This window comes from Gossypium arboreum, chromosome 6 (genome assembly GCF_025698485.1).
Source record: "Gossypium arboreum isolate Shixiya-1 chromosome 6, ASM2569848v2, whole genome shotgun sequence".
Lineage (NCBI taxonomy): Eukaryota > Viridiplantae > Streptophyta > Magnoliopsida > Malvales > Malvaceae > Gossypium > Gossypium arboreum.
In genome coordinates this window covers 101,496,014-101,519,999 of record NC_069075.1, presented here as the reverse complement: position 1 = coordinate 101,519,999, position 23,986 = coordinate 101,496,014, and positions in this window count along the sequence as shown.

The window sequence follows — 23,986 nt, the reverse complement described above, 5'->3', positions numbered from 1 at the left end:
AAGCATTTAAGAATATAATTCAAGTTACGAACTTACCTCATTGCTTGTTTGTGTTTATAATTTCATTAATCGATATCTTTTCTTTTCCACGATCAAGTCTCATATTTGAGTCGTTCGGATCTTTATAAATAAATTTGATCATCATTTTCATTCATTTCATATTCTAATGCATTTAATTGATGCTCTAGGCAAAATTACCATTTTGCCCCTAAACTTTAATTAATGACGATTTCATCCTTAGGGTCGGAAAATAAAATTCTTGCAATTTAATCCTTATTTCCAGCTATTATTCTCATATATATTGATAACAATCCATGAATTCTATAAAATATCGAATTTTTCATAATTTCAACACTTTTCAATTTAATCCGAAAACATGTTTTCCCGATCTTGAACTAAATTAATAATTTCATTCAATTTTGTAATTTAAATAATAAAATAATCCATTTCATGCTATTTGGTCATTTCTGACATGTTTACAAAATTTCCCATAAAGTTTTACATTTATTCAATTTAGTCACTGGGCCTAAAATATGCAAATTAGCCATGCTAGATGAATATTCATACATATTTTTCCTCCTCCTCCTCTCCATTCCACATCCTTAATGTAGATAACACACTTGTAAGTAACATTATCCATAATTTTTATTATTTACTTTTATGAATATTCAAGCTGTCTATTTGTATCATAGTCACTAAATTATTTATATCTGGATCTATAGAACTCCAAATTAATATCCGATAATTTTACCTGAATCTAGACTCATATATATTCTTACCATAAAAATTTCAGAATTTTTGATTTATCCAATAAGTACAGTTCATTCTTTAAAGTTACCCCTGTTCTGCTGTCTAACAGTTCTGACCCCTCTTCACCAAAAATTAATTATCTCCTCATACAGGATTCAAATGATGTTCTTGTTTGTTTATCTTAAAAATAGACTCATTTAGGATTTTATAAATATAATTTTAAGCCCCTAATTATTTTTATTCAATGTTTTATGATTTTTCAAAGTCAGAACAGGGGAACCCAAATTCATTCTGACCTTGTCTCACAAAATTCATTATATCTAAAAATTTAAAAATCCATTGCTTACACTATTTATTCTATGAGAAACTATACTCAATAAGCTTTAATTCCATATTTTTTTCATCTTCTAATTCGATTTCTAAAATTTATGGTGATTTTTCAAAGTTAGTCTACTGCTGCTGTCCAAACTGTTTTTGTGCAAGCTATTAATTACCATGTTATAACACCCTTATTTTCTTTTTCTACACCATTTCTCATCACTTTCTCTTATTTTCTCTTCACTAACATATCAAAAACATAGGACCTTATGTAAGAAAACTCTACTATAACATTATTTCCATGCTTTGTCAATAATAACAAACTTAAAAACATATTGAAATCTTGATATACTTACCTTGTTCTATTGATACTAATCTTTAACTTGATTTTCCCTCTCCTCCAGCTTCTATTTCTTGAATCCAACTTGATATTCTAACTCTCCATGCTCTCCTTAACATATTTGTCTCTTGGTAGCTATGGAAATTCATTTGATTTTTGGGTGAAAATGGTGAATTTTTGGTAAAAGGACCAAATTGTAAAGAAAGCAAAACTTTCTTTCTTCCTCTCTTTCTCTCACGTTAGTGCATGGGAAAATATGGATGAGAATTTCTCATCTTTCTTTCTTTATATACTAATAAAATAATAATAAAATATATTATTAAAGTATTAATAAAATAATATTTATCTAATTAAATAATTATAAAATATCAAAATATCTCTAGCATCATTATTACTTTCTAGATTTCTCTCTCTTCCAATTGACCATTTTGCCCTTCATTATCTTTTAAAAATCCATCCTTGAGTCATTATTTAATTTGATAAAATTGTAATTTAGTCCCTCATAGTTCTTCATCTATTCAATTTGGTCTTAATTCATCCATTTTCCTTAGTTTCTAGACCATTCCACTCTTAAATTATTTATACTATTGGTCCTTCAACTTTTTCATATTTACACTTTAACCCCTCAAATTATGAATATTTACTCTTGTGCAACAAAACTTTTCTCACTTTTACAATTTAGTCCTTTCTTGAATTAATATATCATAATATACTTCTCAATATTGACAAAACTCAAAATTTCCCTTTTTGTCACTTTATTTCCCTATTTTACTATATCAAGGATAATATCTTAATGTAAAAATTTTCAGGGTATTACATTGATCATTTGGATATTAAATGAAATAAAAAGGGAAAAATAACACAAAATTCATCATCTTCTTCATTAGCACGAAATTTCAGGGGTTCTCCATAGCTAGGGTTTGTTTCAAGCTTTCAAGCTCCATAGTAAGTGATTGCAAGCCCCGTTTTTAATGTTCTTTACGTTTTCGGAGTCCCGGTAGCTCGATAAAGCTTATGCTAGCAATAATTTAAGTTAGGGTTCATATTTGGAAAAATACCCATAGGTGAAAAGTGTTTATTTTCATGTTTTATGATAGAATATAAGGTTTTAAATTATGTTAGACAACTTTTGCTACTCGGTTTTAAGTGAAAACGAGTAAAAGGGCTTAATCGGTAAAAATACCTAATAGTCATAAGTACATGTTAGAGTGTGAATTTGATGTTGTCATAGAAGGGAAAAATGATCAGCATGTCATAAAACATAAGAAAATATGATGAAGTTTAAATTACGAGCCTTGGGGAAAAAGTGCAAATATGTAAAAGTTTAGGGGCAAAAATGTAATTTTGCCAAAGTTTGGGTCAAAGACTGTTTTGGTAAATGTGAATATTAAATAAGTTAAATTTTCTATTATAGATCAAGAAGAGCGAAATTCGGGAGTAGATCGGGGAAAAGAAAAAGTAAAGGACTAAATTGTAAAGTTTAGTCACATTTTGTATCGAGGTAAGTTTACAGTAAATAAATGCAATATTCTTTTATTTTACATTATTATTGTCAATTTCCAGCATTTATATACTTATTTTCTTTGAATATTTAAAGTCAAATTAAAGGTGAAGTGACAGTGAAAAAGCATTAGGAAACCCCGTTTGAACCTTAGGAATGTTAGGATATTAGGGTTGACAGGACAGGACAGGACAGAAATGAGCCATGTAAGTCCATACCAGATACATGGCTTTGGAGACAAGAATGAGCCATGTAAGCCCATATTAGATATATATATGGCATTGGAGACAGGAATAATTCATGTAAGTCCATGTCGAAGACATGGCATTAGCGAGATATTGATGAGCGAGAACGACCCTAGTATCCTTAGTATTCCGAGTGGTTTAACGAGCCATTGTACACGTTAAATTACAGTGAATTATCAGCAAAAGGGAAGGTATATTATATTTATGAATAGTGAAAGGTCAGGTAAGAAAGAAGGTAAGTGAGTAAAGAAGAAGGTAGAAAATGAGAAGTAAAGAAAGTTTATAAGGCTAGGTGACATTATGTATAATTATTCATTATGTTGAATGTTGTAATTTATTTGCTTGTAAGCTTACTAAGCCGTGCTTACTCTCTTTATTTTCTTTTTTTTTTATAGTTTTTGTCAAGCAACTCAGGGATCGAAAGAAACGTTGGAGACCCGATCACACTATCGAAGAAATCACATTGGTATAGTTAGACGTTTCGTTTTGTGTATGGCATGTATAGGAACTTGGTTTTTTTGATATGATATGATCAATGAATGATGTGTAAATACTTGCTAGTGATTAGCTAATAGAGTGGCTGATGATATACATGTTTAATAGTATGTATGATTAAGTAGTAACTATCACATGAAAACTAAGAAAAATGTGAAAGTAACTTAAAAACAGATTCAAGTATCAAAAATAACGAGATTTTGAAAAATCACAAGAAATTGTAGAGACTTGGGTTGATGGTGAATAATATATGAAATTAAAGCTCGTTGTGTCTATTTTCATATGGAATAAGAAAAATAGGTAAAGGTTTTTTATTTTATAAGGTATCTGAGTTTTGGTGAAATAGGGCCAGAGCGATTTCTGGATCCCCCTATTCCAACTGTAGAAATTCACCATAACTTTTAAAAAAATAATTAGGTGGTGTACTTTATATGGTTAGAATCCTTATTGAATCTAGTTTTAATAGAAATAAACGGTATAGTCATATGATTTTTGTACAGAGAGAAAAGTGGTTTGTAGTAAGTAGAGGCCAGTGCAGTTGAATTCTAAAATAGGGGTAACTTTAACTAATAAACTGTACTAATTGGTTAAGTAAAAAATTCTAGAAAAAAATTAGTAGATAGATAGATGAGTCTAGTTTCAGGAAAAATTTACAGATATTATTTTTGAGTTTTGAAACTCGAGAAATGAATTTTTAAGCAACCATGACGCAGAAAAATAGTTTATTCCGAAAATTAAAATAAGTGGTTTAGAGTTGTTTAAAAGGTAAGATAAGTTTAGTAACACCTCAAGCTTGACTCCGGTGATGGTTTCGGGCATGGGGGTGTTACATTTATTGGTATCAAAGCAGGTTTAGTCAGTTCTCGGAATAGTTAGTGTGAGTAAAAGTCTAGCTATACATGCCATACCTGTATTTTGATAGTGTGACGACTCTGACGATTTTTAGATATTTTGTTTTATAGTAATGGATCCCGGCGAGCTGGTGATGATGATGTAGAAATGTCGCTTTGTTCATGGAAGGGGCATCCATCGAGAATAGGCCAGAATAGTTAATTAGGGAGGAGTGACTCGAGAAGCTCTCTTCCAAGCTTTGAATGATTTGTTTTCCGAGTTCGTTCGTACGAATCCGGCAGTTAGACCTCCACCCCCTCATGATTCTCAGGCTACCCATGTAGCTCAAGCTCCCCCAGTCATAGGTACGGTGATAAGAGAAAAGCCATTAGTTGATAGAATCAGGAAACAAGGGGCAGAAGAGTTCCGAGCAACAAAAGATAATGATGCAGAAAGAGCAGAATTTTGGTTAGAAAATACTATCAGAGTCTTTGACGAATTATCTTGTACACCTGAGGAATGTATGAAATGTGTAGTATCACTTCTTAGGGACTCAGCCTACTACTGGTGGAAGACACTTGTATCAGTTGTACCAAAGGAGAAGGTCACTTGGGATTTCTTTCAGGAGGAATTTCGTAAAAAGTACATCAGTCAGAGGTTTATTGATCAGAAGAGAAAGGAATTCCTGGAATTGAAACAAGGTAATATGACAGTGACCGATTATGAGCGCGAATTTGTCTAGCTTAGTAAATATGCTCGAGAATGTGTGTCCACAGAGGCTATTATGTGTAAAAGGTTTGAGGATGGGTTAAATGATAATATCCGACTGTCAGTGGGTGTCCTAGAAATAAAAGAGTTCGTTATTTTAGTTGAGAGAGCCTGTAAGGCAGAGGAGCTGTTAAAAACAAAAGGAAAAGTTGAGACAGAGACACAAGATACAAAGAAGAGATGATGAGCGGGTCATTCCAGGCTACATCCAAAAGACCAAAGGAGTTTTCTACTAGATCTAGTTTCTCAGTCGGGTATTCTAGTCAGAATAGAGGCAGCAGATTTAAGGATTCGAAGGCTCAGAACACCTCGACTGCGAGTGTAGGTAATGTTGGACAGGGTAGATCAGGGTGTTCACGGTGTGGTAGACTTCATTATGGTCCTTGTCGGGTAGGCGAAAATGTTTGTTATAAATGCAGTGCTCCAGATCATTTTGTACGAGAATGTCCAGAGGTGGCTAATTGAGAGATAACACAGAGTGCTAGATCCAGAAATGCTCCTACTAGAGGCAGATCACTAAGGCAACCGGGAGTAGGAGCAAGTAACAGAGGTACCTCAAGAGATTCGGCTGTGAGACCAGATGTTAGAGCCCCTGCAAGGACTCATGCTATTCGTGCACGCGAAGAGGCATCCTTCCCCGATGTGATTACGGTTATATTTTCTCTATATGATATTAATGTCATTGCTTTGATTGATCCGGGTTCAACTCATTCATATGTTTTTAAGAAATTGATGTCTAGTACAAGTATGCCTATAGAATCTACAAAATTTCTGATTAAAGTATCGAATCCATTAGGCAAGCATGTATTAGTATATAAAGCAATTAAGTAACAAAAGTATTACACTTGTGAAAGTACTATGGAATAGACATGGGGTAGACGAGGCTACATGGGAACTCGAAGAGGCTATGTGAAAACAGTACCCAAATCTCTTCACAGGTAAGATTTTCGGGGACGAAAATCCCTAAAGGGGGGAGAAATGTAACATCCCGAAATAGGGCCTAAACGGAACAGTGGTTACGAAACCACAAATCCGAGGTAGAAAAATTTATTTTATTATTATTTTGAGGTTCATGATATGATTGCATGATTGTGTGAAAATTTCGTGATGAAATTCTATGTATAAAGTGCCTAAGTTGAGATTAGGGACTAAATCGAATAATTTGCAAAACTTGCATTCTAGAAGTTTTTAGTATGAAATTGCTTTGGAATATTAATTAGGAGGGTTTAAATAACAATTTGACCAATTTCTAAGTTCATGGACAAAATAGGACATGGATGGAATTTTTGAAAGTTTAATAAGGAAGGGCATTTTGGTCATTTGGATATTAAATGAAATAAAAAGGGAAAAATAACACAAAATTTATCATCTTCTTCATTAGCACGAAATTTCAAGGGTTCTCCATAGCTAGGATTTGTTTCAAGCTTTCAAGCTCCATAGTAAGTGATTCCAAGCCCCGTTTTTAATGTTCTTTACGTTTTCGGAGTCCCGGTAGCTCAATAAAGCTTATGCTAGCAATAATTTAAGTTAGTGTTCATATTTGGAAAAATACCCATAGGTGAAAAGTGTTTATTTTTAATGTTTTATGATAGAATATGAGGTTTTAAATTATGTTAGACAACTTGTGCTACTCGGTTTTAAGTGAAAACGAGTAAAATGGCTTAATCGGTAAAAATACCTAATAGTCATAAGTACATGTTAGAGTGTGAATTTGATGTTGTCATAGAAGGGAAAAATGATCAGCGTGTCATAAAACATAAAAAAATAGGATGAAGTTTAAATTACAAGCCTTGGGGCAAAAGTGCAAATATGTGAAAGTTTAGAGGCAAAAATATAATTTTGCCAAAGTTTGGGTCAAGGACTGTTTTGATAAATGTGAATATTAAGTAAGTTAAATTTGCTATTATAGATCAAGAAGAGCAAAATTCGGGAGTAGATCAGGGAAAAGAAAAAGTAAAGGACTAAATTGTAAAGTTTAGTCACATTTTGTATTGAGGTAAGTTTACAGTAAATAAATGCAATATTCTCTTATTTTACATTATTATTGTCAATTTCCAGCATTTATATACTTATTTTCTTTGAATATTTAAAGTCAAATTAAAGGCGAAGTGACAGTGAAAAAGCATTAGGAAACCCCGTTTGAACCTTAGGAATGTTAGGATATTGGGGTTGACAGACAGACAGACAGACGAAATGAGCCATGTAAGTCCATATCAGATATATGGATTTGGAGACAGGAATGAGCCATGTAAGGCCATATTAGATATATATATATATGGCATTGGAGACAGGAATAATTCATGTAAGTCCATGTCGAAAACATGGCATTGGCAGGATATTGATAGACGAGAACGACCTAGTATCCTTAGTATTCGAGTGGTTCAACGGGTCATTGTACACGTTAAATTACAGTGAATTATCAACAAAAGGGAAGGTAGATTATATTTATGAATAGTGAAAGGTCGGTAAGAAAGAAGGTAAGTGAGTAAAGAAGAAGGTAGAAAATGAGAAGTAAAGAAAGTTTATGAGGCTAGGTGACATTATGTATAATTATTCATTATGTTGAATGTTGTAATTTATTTGCTTGTAAGCTTACTAAGCCTAGTGCTTACTCTCTTTATTTTCTTTTTTTATAGTTTTATCAAGCCACTCGGGGATCGAAGGAAACGTCGAGACCCGATCACACTATCGAAGAAATCACATTGGTATAGTTAGGCGTTTACGTTTTGTGTATGGCATGTATAGGAACTTGGTTTTTTGATATGATATGATCAATGAATGATGTGTAAATACTTGCTAGTGATTAGCTAATAGAGTGGCTGATGATATACATGTTTAATAGTATGTATGATTAAGTAGTAACTATCACATGAAAACTAAGAAAAATGTGAAAGTAACTTAAAAATAGATTCAAGTATCAGAAATAACGGGATTTTGAAAAATCACAAGAAATTGTAGAGACATGGGTTGATGGTGAATAATATATTAAATTAAAGCTCGTTGTGTCTATTTTCATATGGAATAAGCAAAACAGGTAAAGGTTTTGTATTTTATAGGGTATCTGAGTTTTGGTGAAATAGGGCCAGAGCGATTTTTGGATCCCCTGTTCCAAATTTAGAAATTCACCATAAATTTTAAAAACATAATTAGGTGGTTTACTTTATATGGTTAGAATACTTATTGAATCTAGTTTTAATAGAAACAAACGTTATAGTCATATGATTTTTGTACAGAGAGAAAAGTGGTTCGTAGTAAGTAGAGACTAGTGCAGTCGAATTCTAAAACAGGGGTAACTTTAACTAATAAACTGTACTAATTGGCTAAGTCAAAAATTCTAGAAAAAAATTCGTAGATATATATATGAGTCTAGTTTCAGGAAAAATTTATGGATATTAATTTCGAGTTTTGAAACTTGAGAAATGAATTTTTAAGCAATCATGACCCAAAAAAATAGTTTATTCCGAAAATTAAAATAAGTGGTTTAGAGTTGTTTAAAATGTAAGATAAGTTTAGTAACACCTCAAGATTGACTCCGGTGACGGTTTCGGGCGTGGGGGTGTTACACTTCTCAAATGCTATCACATTGTCAATTAATCTTATTGGAAGGGGGTGAGGCTGTAACTTTACACTCATCAATATATATATAATTTGCTTCAAATAACTCAACATGCATATTCATTTTACACAACCCTCCTATCATCTTATACAAACAAATACACTTATACATGCGTTCATAATTCTCAAATAGAATTACTCATAATATTCATTTAATTTCACAAGTTACACTCATAGCATCACACAATTGCCAATTAACATGTACACTTATCATAATATAAACTTTCCCTTCATCTCATCTGTCATATTCCAAGAGAAATTCTTATTCACGACTCATTCATCATCACATAAACATCATGAACTAGTACTCTTACCTTTTACGAGTCTCATCTCATCTTAATATTATCACAGTTATATAATTCACTTTAGACAGGCTTACACACATATTCAATTGTAAAACAAATGCACTCAAACATACATTCCACAAATTTGAGTAAATCTATTTATCACATTCACTTAGTCAAATAAGTTAGACACATAATATCATGTCAATGTCAAACGAACATGGATGAGTTTATAACGAGGTAAACTTTCGTTTCTTTTCACTTTTCAATATTTCTCCACTTATGTCTATTTCATTTTACACTTCATCTCACACATATCATCACAAGTCACCAAGATCAATTTAAGTACACCAATATATCCACCAAATTATACTAACTTACTTAACACCTTTTTACAATGTCGATGGTAGCTTGGTTGGAAAACACTTCTGTCTCAACAGAACTATTTCATCGGGATCGGGAGGCATCACACTATCACAGGTAGTAATATGGCATGTATAGCTTAACTCTTACACATGCTAAGTAAGTCCAAGAACCGACTAAACCATAGCTCTGATACCACTAAATGTAACACCCCTTACCCGTGTTCGACGCCGGAACAGGGTACGAGGCATTACCAGACTTAATCACTAATCATGTATAAAAATCGATTCATAATTTCACTCTAATTTAAAACTTTTTCAAACAAATTCAAGCTGTCCCTTAAAAAGAGCTTAAAAGGCCCATATCATGCTTTAATTCAACCATACACATAGGCAAGCATGCACATGCATAAATTGCATCATTTAATTAATAACATAATCAAGACTATCTACATTAAATGACTTTATACAATAGAGACCTTCAAATAACATAGGTCAGTATTTTAAGCCAATTCCTAGCAACTTAATAACAATTAAACGAGTCTCCATACATGCCAAAGACTTAAAATACTTTAAAACATTTATATATCGATCAATAGTTTGATAGTGTGATTTAACCTCCGGCAACCTCCAACTCGAGCTAACATCTGCGACACTGTAGAAAAAAAAAAGGAAGGGAGTAAGCATTATAGCTTGTAAATATTAATAACAATACATTATCATACTTTAAACAAATTCATAATATTTTCCCAGAATATTACCATCACAAACACACATAGTGTCACTATTACAATCATAAACAGGTTCAAAATAAGATGTCTAGCAGAGTACCAGCAACTAAATTATTTATTTCTGGAGCTAAAAAACTCCAAATTACAAACCATTAATTTTCCTTGAAGCTATATTCACATATATTCTTACCATAAAATTTTCAGAATTTTTGGTCTAGCCAATTAGTACAGTTTATTCATTAAAGTTACCCCTGTTTCACTGCTCAACTATTCTGACCACTCTTCACTACGAATCAATTTTCTCCTTGTACAGAATTAAAAGGATGTTCTTGTTTATTTCATTTGAAACTAGACTCATAAAGGATTTCAAGCATATAAATTATATCCCCTAATTATTTTTTTACAATTTTTAATGATTTTTTTCCAAGTCGGAACAGGCGATCACGTAGTCATTCTGAACTAGTCTCTCAAAAACTTAAATATCTCATAATATAGGATTCCTTTGCTTGCTCTGTTTTTGTTATATGAAAATAGACTCATTAAGATCTAATTTGATATCTCATTCAGTCTCTGATTCAATTTCTACTATTTTTGGTAAATTTTTAGATTCATATCACTGCAACTATCCAGAACAGTTTTATTGTGAATTTTGATCTTTCACACTTCAATTGTATTCATCACTTTCCCATAACAATCTTTCCAATTTTCAATCACATATCGAGCATATTTCTCATAAGTTACACACGTACATACTTACACTTATCATCACAAAGTCATACACAATTTCATTTAATCAATTTTCTAGTTGAACGCTTCAGAATAATAACAGATACGCAATGGTATCGCACACAGCTCACCTTTAAAATTGAAGCTCTCTTGTACACATAGTGGCCTTCACTTAGCACCACTCATGTGACCTAGCTAGATTGTACACATAATTTTGGGTCTCTTGTACACATGGTGAACACTTAGTACCACCCATGTGACCTAGCCAGTTTATCTCGTAGCTCTCTTGTCTACATGGTGTCCTTCACCTGGAACCACGCATGCGACCTAGATACATATATCCTGTAGCTCTCTTGTCTACATGGTGTACACATAGCATCACCCATGCAACCTAGCTACATCATAATGTCTTGTAGATCTCTTGTACACATGATGTTCACTCAGCACCATACATGTGACCTAGCTCCATACCATCTGTATCATCCAATCTTTCCAAAGGTTCAACCGGGATTTCTCTCTCTTTCTAATACTTGATTTCATACTTCCAATAGTCAATTATGATTCAAAAATCAGCTACAATACATAAAATATGCTGAAATACAAAAACATAATAAAGATAATGTATTATTTACATACAAACTTACATACTTTCTCATTTCCATGTCGAATTAATATTTAACATTTAAATCATCATAATTATACTTACTTTCAACACCTCGGCAATCATAGTAAATATATCAATTTTACATTGAAACATGCATAAATTAATGCTTATTATACATATGAACTTACCTCGATACTAAAACGGCCATTTTACCAACTTTCCTAATTTTCAATTTTTCTCCCATTCTAGATTCAAATCTCATTTTCCAGGATCTAAAACATCATATTTTACTTATTTAATTAATGTACTATTCAAAACAGTCCTTAACTCAAACTTTGGAAAAATTACAATTTTGCCCCTAAACTTTTGCATATTTACACTTTTGCCCCTAGGCTCGGGAATTAAACTTCATCCCTTATTCTTATGTTTTATGACATGTTGATCACTTTTCCCTTCTATGACAACATCAAGTTCTCACTCTAACACATAGTTATGAACAATAACAACTTTTATCGATTAAGCCGTTTAGCAAAAGTTGTTTAACATAATTTCAGCCTTCATATGCTACCATAAAACATCAAAATAAACACATTTCACCTATGGGTATTTTTCCAAATATGAACCCTAGCTTAAATTATTGCTAGAATAAGCTTAATCAAGTTACCAGGATTCCAAAATCGTAAAGAACTTGAAAAACAGGGCTAGAACGGACTTACTATTGAGCTTGGCAAGCTCGAAAACCCTAGCCATGGCTTCCCCCATGCTAATTTCGGCCTCCATGAAAAAGATGAGTCAATTTTGGCTTTATTTTCCCTTTTTATTTCTTTTAATTACCAAATGACTAAAATACCCTTACGGCCTTTCTTTAAAATTTTGTCCTATTCATGCCCATTTTTTCCAAACGAAATATAATGGTCTAATTACCATTTAAGGACCTCCTCTTTAAACCCCCATTTCAATCAAGTACTTATGAATTAGAACACATATTTTGTAACTTTTGCAATTTAGTCCTAAAAGTCCAATTAAGCACTTTATCAGTAAAATTACTTAACGATATTTTTACACAATATTTTAATCAATAAATAAACCTTAAAACTTAATCGGAATAAATTTTTCGACTTCGAATTCGTGGTTCTAAAACCATCGTTCCGTTTAAGCCCTAAATCGAGCTATTACAGCAACTTCTACAAATAAGCCCTAATAGGCAAATTAAACATGCAATCTATAAAATTTCTTATCAATACTCTAACACATGCATCTAATCACTCGGTAAATCATAAAAATTAATTAAAATAAACTTTTCTATCTTAGATTTGTGGTTTCGCAACCACTATTCTATTTAGGCCCTATTTCGAGATGTTACACCTCATCCGAAATGCAGTTTTCTGCACATCCGAGTCTTTAATTCTCAATTGATAGTAACCAGACCTCAAGTCTATCTTGGAGAATAATGTGGCTCCCTTCAATTGGTCAAATAAATCATATATCCTCGGCAAAGGGTACTTATTCTTTATCGTCACCTTATTAAGTTGTCGATAGTCAATGCATAGTCTCATCGAACCATCTTTCTTCTTCACAAATAAAACAGATGCACCCCACTATGAATAACGAGGTCTTGTGAAACCTTTGTCCGTCAATTCTTGCAATTGGATTTTCAACTCCTTTAGCTCAGTTAGAGCTATCCTATACGAAACAATAGAAATGGGAGGCAAATTCTACTTCTCTAATTGGAAGCAATCCAGGCAACTCTCCTCGAAACACGTCAGGATAACCACAAACTATCGGTACTAACTCAATCTTTAACTCAGACTCTTTTGTATTCAACACAAACGCAAGATAAGCTTCATAACCCTTCCTTGCACGCTTCTGAGTGATCATAAAAGAAATCACTACAGGTGAGCTATTCACTCATCTGTTTCAACCCGGAGAATATCACTATTTTCACATTTCAGTTCAATAAATTTTCTCCCACAATTTTCCACTACATCATGAGTAGTTAACCAATCCATACCAAGAATTTTGTCAAACTCATCAAACAGCAAAATCATAAGGTTAGCTAGAAAATAGTGACCTGTAATCATCAAAGGACAATTATTACATACTTTATCAACTAACACGTATTTGCCTAACGGGTTTGACACTTTTATCAAAAATTCTATAGATTCAACAAACATGCTCATACTAGACACCAATTTCATACAAATATAGGAATGGGTAGATCCCAGATCAATCAAAGCAATAATAGTAGCATCATTGATAAAAAAATGTACCCGTAATCACATCCAGGGATAAAGCCTCTTTACGATCTCGAATGGCGTATGTCCTTACAGGAGTCCTACCCTCGGGTCTCACAGCAGACTCTTTAGGGGCATTCTTACTACTTGCTCCACTACCCATATTTTTCTGCGGTCTACCTCTACTAGCAGTGTCACCCGATCTAGCACTTTGGTATCTCTCCTTTTCTACCGTCTCGAGGTACTCTCTAATAAAGTGGTCTGGGGAACCACACTTGAAAGAGGTCCTGTCACTCCTCGACACTCACTCGAGTGATGTCTATCACATTGAGGACATTCCGATTTACTTGGTCGAGCGTTAACAATACTAGTAATTGAGCCGGTCTAAGCCTTAGTACCGGAATATTGTTTACCTCTATTTCTATTTGAAAACTCAATAGAAACAATGGACTGACATGACATGACTTACCTATAGATCTCTTGTTTGAATCCTTAGCCTCAGACTTGGCCTTTCTCTTCTCTTTGGCCAATTCCTCAACCTTACAAGCTCTTTCGGCGAGTATAACGAAGTATACCGACAAACATTCAAATGTCTTCATTTAATCAATCTTCAAACCTCTTGAACATAATGGCTTCGGTCAACACACATTCCCAAGCGTATTTGCTGAGTCTCACAAACTCACGCTCGTATTCCGTTACAGTCATTCTACCTTGCTTCAACTCAAGAAACTCTTTCCTTTTTTGATCTATAAACCTATGATTGATATACTTTTTTCGAAACTCCTCTTGAAAAAATTCCCATGTCACTCTCTCCCTCAGCACAACCGAGATAAGTGTATTCCACCAGTGGTAAGTCGAATCTCTAAGCAATGACACAACATATTTCATGCACTCTTCCGGTGTGTATGACAATTCCTTAAAAATTTGGATGGTGTTTTGGAGCCAAAACTCTGCTCATTCTGACTCATCATCAATACTAGCTCGGAACAGTCAGGTCCTTGCTTTTGAATTTTATCCATCGGAGGTCTATTTCATTTTATAAAATCCATACCAGGGGGTGCCACTGGGATAGGTTGGGGAATAGGTGGGGTGGAGGGGGTTGAACGTTCGGGTTCGTTCGAACGAACTCCGTATACCAAGCATCCATCAAGTGGAGAAAGGATTCCTGAGCCTCGTCTCCTCTTTCCTGACTAACTTTAGGAGGGCTACTCTCTTGTGGCACTTTCCCTTAAGCAGGAGCAAGCGCGTTACTTTCTACGTCATCGGCTTTAGCTCGATTGGGATCCATTACTATATAAAAACACAATTAAAAGGTTAGGATTCGTCACACTATCACAATGTATTTATGGCATATATAGCTAGACGTGTACACTCGCTATGTTAATCCGAGAATGGACTAAATCGTAGCTCTAATACCATTAAATGTAATACCCCTTACCCGTATTCGACGCCGGAATAAGGTACAAGGCATTACCGGACATAAATGCAAACAAAAACACAAAATCAGACCATAAAATCTTGTTCCAATTAAGGTCATTCAAACATATACACAACATCCCTTACACTGGCCTACAAGGCCCAAGTCATGCATTGGAAGGGATTTAGGACTAAACCGAAACTTCTGAAACTTTTATAACACTTAGAAAATTTTCATGTGTTGGAGAGTCACACGCCTGTGTGGGTAGGCTGTGTAGTCACACACGCCCGTTCCTTCAGGCCGTGTAACTCTTTGACTATGACATCATCAACCAAATAAAGTCACACAGCCAAGGCACACGCCCATGTCCTTAGGCTGTGTGGTAAATTAAATTCAAAAATTAGGTGCAGACTTCACATGGAACGGGCATACGCTCGTGTTCTGAGGCTATGTCCCTCACACGGTCGAGACACACGGCCGAGACACACGGTCGAGTCTTTGCCCGTATTTTTACTACTGGGCATTTTATTTTGCATTAATTAGAGTGTAGGAGACACACGGCCGAACCACACACCCATGGGGCAAGCTGTGTATCACCATGGCCTAAACACACGTCCGTGTGTCTACCCGTATGGACAACTTGAAGGCTATTTTCTAATCCAATTGTCACCCTTAATTGTACAAACACGTTTATAGCCTCAATGACACTTAAACACTCATAAACATAGCTCATGCATGACAACTTCTCATCGCAATATACTTGTTTAAGACACCCTATTATGGCAATCCATATCTTACCAACACTCATACACCATTAAGCAATGTTTCTTTGGCTTGCATGCATGCATTTTCATACCAACTTATACACACTCATGACATTCATCAACATTCAATCATCAATATCCATAGGCCATATCATAATGGAATTAGCACATACATACATAGATGAATAGTTTTACAACTCAACAATCACCATGAGCCATATCTCATGGCCATACACAAAATGATTCAATATCATTATAAACCAACACATTTGGCTAGACCAATATGACATATAACAAAACGACCAAGTCCCTATACATGCCATATTCAAAATATTGAGACTAACTATACCCAAAAGATCTAATAGATAGTGTGAAGGAGCCTCTGGCGTCCCTTGATCCCTGAACTAGCTTGGCGATACTAAAAGGAAATGGAATGGAGAGAGGGTAAGCATAAAGCTTAGTAAGCTTGCATGTAATTAATAAGAAATAAAAATATTTATTTTCATACACATACATAACAAACTTAAATTATCTCGTTTTCAACAATGATGGTAGTCATAACTTATCTCATTTAAGTTACAAAAGGTTCAATAAAACATGAAGACTTCACTCTCATCTTACCGAAGCCTTATCATTTCACAATCTCAATAACTACAAGCTTGGCATACATACCTGTACCCTTTCAATATGATTATACATTGTCATTTCTTTGACACATCCTTGGCCTGCCCGTTAAACCACTTGGAATACTAAGGATACTCGGAATTACCATACACAATAAGATGCCAATGCCATGTCCCAGACACGGTCTTACATGGGATCTCACATCGATGTCATATCCCATATATGGTCTTATACAAATTCTCATTTTGACGCCATGTCCCAGACGTGGTCTTACACAAAATCCCTTATCAACGCCATATCCCAGATATGGTCTTACATGATAACTCATACTGATGTCGATGCCATATCCCAGATATGGTCTTATACAGGATCTCATCAACCCAAATGTCATACTACTTGTACCCTAAATATTTCTAAGGTTTAACCGGCTTTTATCACCTTGAATCCTTATCGAACAACATCAATAATACTCACGAAGAAAATTATACAATTCATATAACATTAAATGCTAAATGCATAATAAAAAGTTGTATCAATCACACACAAACTTACCTCGGTACATAATATGTACAACTAGTTCGATTTAGTCAAAGATCTTGCTCTTTCCCCGGTCTAGGCCCGACTCTGTTTTTCTTGATCTATAATAGCAAATTCCACTTATATAATTATCACATTATTCAAAACATCTCATAAAACATATTTTGGAAAAATTATAATTTTACCCCTAAACTTTCACATAATTACAATTAGCCCTTAGGCTCATAAAATGATTTTCATCAAATTTCCTCACTACCCAAGCCTAGCAGAACCTTTATTAAACTTATAACAGCTCACAATTTCAGTTATTCTGCACATTCACCACCTATTTTACAACTTTTACAAAAAAAGGTCATATTTATGTGTTTTCATGAAACTTAACAAAAGTTGTTTATTTAACAACCAAGATTCATTTTATTCCATAAAAATTTAGTAAACAACATTAATATTCTCATGGAAAAACCCTAAACTTTCAATCATAGTGCAAAATAGTCCCCGTATTAGCTAGATTAAGCTATAAGGGTTACAAAAACACAAAAATTAACAAAAGTAACCATCAAAATGACTTACATGTAGGGGTTTATTGTGCTGAAAATTTTCAAGCTCCCATGGGGGTTTTTCGATTCAATTTTTGGTGGAAAATATGGAGAAGAAAGATGACCCTTTGATTTTATTTTTTTATTCATTTAGCTAATGTCATCAAATACCAACCCTACTCAATTTTTTTACTTTTTGATTTTTTTTTTCATTTATTACTCTTCATGTAAAGCCATACACATATATAATGGCCAAATTACTCATTAAGGACCTCAAATTTTTAATTTCTATAGCTATTTAACACCTTCATCTAATAGAAAACAACTTTCGCATTTTACGCGATTAAGTACTTTTTCTCAAATTGAGCTATTAAACGATAAAATTAGCTCTTGAAATTTTTACACATACATATTCACATGCTATAAACACTAAAAATAATATTAAAATAATTTTACAACCTCGGATTTGTGGTTCCAAAACCACTGTTCTGACTAGGCAAAAAATCGGGATGTTACAATAAGAGGGATTTAAATTGATTACTCAGTCAATATTGGGAAGGGCATTAACCTTGCAATATAATTGCAACATTTCTATGATGGGTTGATTGGAAAAAGTAAATGATAATTTGATATTATAGTTGGAGTAAGTATTTGGTCAAAAAAGAATCGTGAAATAGTTGACATGTTGGAAAAAGTCAGTAGCAATGAGCATACATAGGGTGTTAATCAGAAGATGGAAACTGATAAAATAATAGAGTTTAAATCCCAAGAAGGAGTAACGAATAACCTAGAAATATAAATTTTGAAAGCTTTCAAACTAAAAAAGGATGAGATAGAAGAGGAATAATTGATGATCTAGAACAAGAAAATGATGAATTCGCCCTTCAACTCAACTTGTGGCGTAAAAGTAAGGAACGAACATAATAGGTAAATCCAACTACAAATAAAATGATCCCTTATATTATCAAACCACCTATTCTGGAATTGAAACCTTTACCTAATCATTTGAAATATGGATACTTGGGAGAGCAGAATACTTTGCCTGTCATTATTGTAGCAGGGTTGTCTGCAAAACAAGGAGTGTTATTCAGCGTGTTGAAAACACACAAAAAAGTAATCGGATGGACTATTGCAGACATTATGGGCATCAATCCATCACTGTGTCAACACAAGATTAGATTGGAAGAAGGAAAGAAACTAGTGGTAGACGCACAACGACGTTTAAATCTAGCCATGAATGAGGTGGTAAAAAAAGGAATTACTTAAATGGCTGGATGCTAGTTTCGTCTATACAATTTATGATAGTCAATAGTGAGCCCTACATAGTGTGTCCCATAAAAAAGAGGATTGACGGTCATTGAACATAAGAAGAATGAGTTAATTCCAACCAGGACAGTAATTGGATGGAGGTTATGCATTGATTATCAAAAATTAAATAATGCGACAAAAAAAAGATCATTTCCCCCTTCCCTTCATTGGTCAGATGCTTGACAGATTAGTCGGAAAAGAATATTATTTTTTCCTTAACGGGTACTTTGGATACCATCATATCTCCATACATCTCAATGATTAAGAAAAAACTAATTTTATATTCTCTTTTGGTACTTATGCTTTTAAGCGCATGCCATTCGGATTATGCAATGACTCAACAACCTTTATGAGATGCATGACTGCTATTTTTACCAACATGTTGGAAGAAGATCTAGATGTGTTTATGGATAATTTTTTAGTAAATCAGGATTCCTTCTGAGAATATTACCTTGAAAATATATTGAGAATATGTGAAGAAACCAACTTAGTACTTAATTGTGAGAAATCTCATTTTATGGTAAAAGAATGATATATTTTAGGATATCAAATTTCCAAGAAAGAGTTGGATGATATATTTTAGGATATCAAATTTCCAAGAAAGAGTTGGAAATGGATAAAGTAAAAATTGAAGTCATCAAGAACCTGCTAATCCCTATGACGATCCGTGGGGTAAGAAATTTCTTGGGTCATGTTGGCTTCTATAGGCGATTTATTAAAAATTTAGTTCATGTATCAAAGCTGTTAAATCAACTTCTACAAAAGGAAACACTATTCATATTCAATCAAGAGTGCATCCAAACTTTTAAGGTAATAAATAAAAAACTTGTCTCTTCCCCTATTATCATTAATCTTGATTGGTCGGGATATTTTGTTATTATGTGCAATCCTAATGATTATGTTGTAGGGCCGATGTTGGGGCAGAAAAGAAATAGGACATTTTGCACTACTCACTATGCAAGTAAGACATCAAACTCAACACAATGCAATTATACTACTACTGAAAAAGAAATGTTTGCTATTGTGTTCGCATGTGAAAATTTTCATCCTTATTTAATGACAAATAGAGTATATGTTTACACTAACCACTCTGCTTTGAAATATGTTATGAAAAAGAAAGAAACAAAAGCTAGATTAATGAGGTAGGTTTTATTTCTTCAAGAATTTGACCTATGGATAATAGAATGAAAAGGAATAGAAAATCAAATTGTGGATCATTTGTCCAGAATAAAGAATGAAAGAAAAAAGGAAAATTCTGAAGAGATAAAATAAACTTTCATTGATGAGCAATTATTTAAGGTAGAGTCGTATGAAGAAAGGTACAAAGACAATAAAATGCCATAGTTTCTTGATTACGTCAACTACATAGCTAGAGGAGGTTTTCCAATAAATTCTTCTTGGTAACAAAAGAAGAGAATTATACACAAATCAAAAAAATATATTTGAGAGGAACCATATGTTTTCAGGCAATGTGCAGATCAATTAGTCCGAAGATGTGTAGCTAAGAAAGAGATAAATGATATTCTACAAGGGTGACATACTTTTCCATGTGGCTGACATTTCAAAGGAAAGAGGAGTGCCCAAAAATATTACAGTTAGGTATATATTGGCCTACCATGAATAGGGATGCTTATGAATTTGTACAAATATGCAATAGATGCCAACAAATCAGAAGTATATCAAAAAGGGATGAAATGCCTTAGACAGGGATCCTTGAGGTAAAAGCATTTGTTGTATGGGGAATGGATCTCATGGGACCTTTCCTAAGTTTATTCGGGAATCATTACATTCTGTTAGCTATGAATTATGTCTCTAAACAGGTTGAGGCAACAACCTTGCCCATAAATGATACAAGGTCAATAGTCAAATTTTTGAGAAAAAAATATTCTCAAAATTTGGAACTCCCCGAGCTCTTGTGAGCGATGAATAATCTCCTTTTTGTAGTAAATAGTTTGAAACAACCTTGGCTAAATATAGTGTGAGGCACCAAATAATGACAACATACCATCCTCAAGCTAATGGACAAGCAGAGGTGTCTAATCAAGAAGTCAAATAGATATTAGAGAAAATAGTCAATCCAAACATAAAAGATTCGGCACACAGACTAGACGATACATTATGTGCATGCAGAACGACATACAAAACCCCCTTAACTATGTCCCCTTACAAGCTTGTGTATGAAAAAACTATCATTTGCAAATTAAATGACAAAAGAACGCATTTTGAGCAATAAAATAATTGAGCCTAGACCCCAAGTTACCAAGCAGGAGAGATAAGTTCAATTGCAAGAACTAAAAGAGTTTCGATTTATGACCTATGAAAATGTGAAGCTATATAAAGAAATGAGTAAATTCAGGCATGATGTAAAGATAAAGAAATGAGATTTCTTATCGGGACAAAAGGTACTCTTGTTAAACTCAAGATTAAAATTATTCCTAGCAAATTAAAATCAAGATGGACAAGGCTGTACATTATAAATTAGGCTTTAGCCCATGGTGTCATAGAGCTCATTAGAAGTGGGGGACAACCTTTTCTTGTCAATGATCAAAGGGTAAAACATTATTTTGGAGGAACAACTAAAGAGGTCATTGAAACACAAAATTTGCAATGCAAAGTCATATGAAACTAGAATGAAGGGAGGAAAACTACAAAAAGAAATTGAGAGGTGAATGAAATTTTATCACTAGATGATTCTACTTCCTACGATAAAAGAATTGAGTCAAGGAATGAATGTTCCACCGAAGGACTAGAATAAACCAAGTCAATCAAAAAATACTCTTCATGTCATGACATCGACTCCCCATGTCACAACACTAGAATAAATACGTACAGGAAAACTACTGTCGACATCGCGACACTAACTTATAACGTAATAGTAGAGGTATTTTAGTAGGATTCAAACTGGAAAGATAGTATATTTTATTATAAAAGGGATCTTAACCTATTATTAACTTCTAACTTTTATTATCAGCTATTTTAGCAATTCGTGAAACGTGAAAACCCCATATCAAATTCATAAAACCTGCAGGTATTAGAATTAGAGTTCACTACGCATCTTCAAGAACAATATCACAAGTGAACTGATAACAGTAAAGGAAATATTCCCAGAAATCAAGCTTTATTCCATTAATCTCAACTCTGTTTGATATCATGAATACCACTGTTGATTTCAGGATAGAAGATGTGGACAAATATCTACTCCATCTTCAACCCAAACGTTTGCCCAAGAATAGGGTTTTGATCCTTTGATGGAAATATGTAAAGGAGTATAGGAAATAGTAACCAAACACGAATGGACTACCTTCTGTTTAGCACCAAAGAAACCGACATTAATACCGGTAATGCAAGAATTCTACTTAGCGCTAAAAGAAAGAGAGGCGAAAAAGTCGTATAATGAGATACTAGCATATGTTACAATTAGAGGGGTAAATATTTGTTACACCGGGACATATTTTCCAATATTATGATGCATCATACTACTTACATGATTTTTTGTTCAAAATTGATTTACATCAACTCAAAAACATAGATATAGAGGAGGTTGTAGTACATTTAACCGAAGGTAGAGAAGAATAGACTATCAGAAGGGGCTAATCTCCCAGTGACATTTAATCAAGCATTGCACTAATCTTCCAGTGACATTTAATCAAGCATTAATGGCCCATTATACCGTAAATCTAGAGGTAATTTATTTTTTCTAAAATATTACATATCTAATATTAATCCTTTACAAACTACTTTGGTATATGCAATACTACAGAAGAAACAAATATGCATTGGCACGTGAATTTATCACAATATGCTTAAATGTGTGTGGGATCAAACAAAGGGAACATTCTTCCCATATTCAATAATAAAGCTATGTAAGGAAGCAGAAGTCCTCATGGAACCAATAGAAAGACGAATGAACTTTCTTAAGAAATTAAGAGGGCATAGGACATACAAGCAATTTGGCATACTCCACAAAAAAAAATTGAAGAGAGAAGGAAATGAAGATTATAAGAGGGAGATGGAAGATTTGAAACCTAACCTTTTCTTTAAAAAATTTATGACCTCAACATGAAGAAAGCACTACAATTACGAGCATAAACGAACAGGGAAGGAGATGCCCACCATAAGATCTTAATAATGTCACAATCAATTGGGTAACTTCATTCATTATATACTTGAGGGTTACACATTAGGAACAATGTGCTATCTAAAGTGCAGGGGGTAACATATGAAATTTATGTTTCATTTTTAGGACTTCTATGATTTTTTTATGGCTATTTTTATTTTTCTTCTCAAAAGTGTGCTTGAGTTTGTAGAAATGCAAGTAATTAGTTAAGACCATGTATATAGGTTGATTGTATTTAGAATAAATTTGGCATGATAGTGAATGATTTTAAATTTTAAATTATTAGACTAATAAGTTCTATATATTACACTTTAAATAGGCATTAAGTAATTGAATATACCAAACGATAAAGAGAATATAAGGAAACGAGCATGCTAGTATGAATAATAAATGGTTAGAATTGTAATTGTTTGATCAATTAAATTTGTGAATATTGAGATACCTAGGGATGAGCTAAGGAATTATTTGGTATAACCTAGAGCCAAAAAGTCAACTGTATTCATCAATCTTTATTACCCATATTTGAGTTAAAAAAACTCTTCTTGATGAACTTTCATACAAAATTCGAAACTGAAACGCAAATTTGTACTTACCCTTCTTCTTTTGTCTCTAAATTGCACGAACTTAGACATTGGGTCATACATATTGAGGGATAGGTATAGACATAATGGTGTTTTGTAAAATTAGAGTGGAATATGAAGAAGTAGTGTGATTTAGTGATTATAGGTCTAGCTAAAATGCACAAAACAAAAGAAAAATTTAGAAAAAATCAAAACGATTAAAAAGAGTTCTTGAATGATGAAAATGAATTATGAGTAAAAGACGTTTTGAAAAAGTCAAAAGAGACTAAAAAAATTCGCAAAATTAGAAAACTCAATA